We start from the raw sequence: 1,425 nt of genomic DNA, 5'->3' as shown, positions 1-1,425 counted from the left end.
CTGAAATGGTTGTGAGCCATGACACAGGAAATGTTCTCGGCGTCTGCATGACTCTGCATCCACTTTCAAGTTAACATGGCACAAATTCTTCAAAACTGTTGCTGAGTACATCCTAAGCACTAAATAATGCCATCCTGATGTTCAAATCAAGGTATGGGACCAGACTCTGAGAGACTATTCGTTGGGGGAAGTTCTGTCCTCAAACATGCAGGGAGGTTTATTTGCCAAGATTATTAAGCACAAAGCATGTTGATATACAGTATGTCATCTAACCCCACCCCTGGTATTGTTACTCCATTTACAAAGGTAGAAACCAAGGTTGAACGGTCCAATACCTTGCCCAAAGTTACTAACAAAGGGGAAGCTGGAGCTCTGCCCTCCGTCTAATTCCCAAGCCTTGTTAGAGAACAGAATACACACTTCACATGACCTTGAAAGCTCAGATGGGAGATATTTTTTAATATTTATTTACTTGTAGATGAACACACAGTATCTTGACTTATTTTTATGTGGTGCTGAGGGTTGAACCCAGCGCCTCCCACAAGCAAGGCAAGCACTTTACCACTGAGCCAGTCCCAGCCCCAAGGTGTGAGACCTTAAAGGTGCTTTCTTCAGGCTATTTTCAGTCATAGTGAAGAGGCATCCATCCATTCAACTGGAGTTAGAAAAGTTTCAGGACTCTGGTCTCCTCTATGCCATCTTGGAACGTCCCTCCACACGCCTTTTTTTTCCAAAGCGGCTTCTCCTAGCCCACAGGGAGCATCCCAGAAGTGCAAGAGCCTGAGCTCACAGCAAGAGGCCCAGGGTTAGACCCAGGTATGTTACTATCTGCAGAAACTCCCTGGGCTCTCTTTTGTAAAGTATGAGGATTGTACTAGATTAATGATTTCCCCCATTTTTCTTTTTTGAGAAGGATTCTCAATAGTCTCGCTATGTTTCCCAGACTTGTCTGGAAGTGGTGGCCTCAAGTGGTCCTCCTGTTAGAGTCTGTAAACAAGTCTGGATGGCGCCTGGCATTCTGCCAGAGGGAGTGGTTTGTGAAGTAACACCAGCGAGCCATTAAGTGTGGAGATTCCTTATTGGTTGACTGATGTATCTAGTTTATGCTAATTAAGATAAGCTGTGTGGAATGTATAAATACCTCTGTTGTCCTACAATAAACGGCTCCCACTCCTGCTGATTCAATGTACACAAGTTGTTCGTCACCCCCCGGTTATTTTGCTGCAGCCGGACTGCGGCATCCTCCCACCTCAACCTCCCACCTAGCTGGAAGTGCAGGTGTGTGCCACCGTGCCCAGCTCAAGATACTGGATGCTTTAGGTAACCTCAACAGCCTCTTCTTAACCTAAGATGACATTATCTGCAGTGAGCTCTCAGAAAGATTTTTGTTAAAGCTCTAACCAACCTACCACAGTGTCCTCCCCT

Source organism: Marmota flaviventris, chromosome 4, assembly GCF_047511675.1.
Source record: "Marmota flaviventris isolate mMarFla1 chromosome 4, mMarFla1.hap1, whole genome shotgun sequence".
NCBI lineage: Eukaryota > Metazoa > Chordata > Mammalia > Rodentia > Sciuridae > Marmota > Marmota flaviventris.
This window is presented reverse-complemented; position numbering follows the sequence as displayed.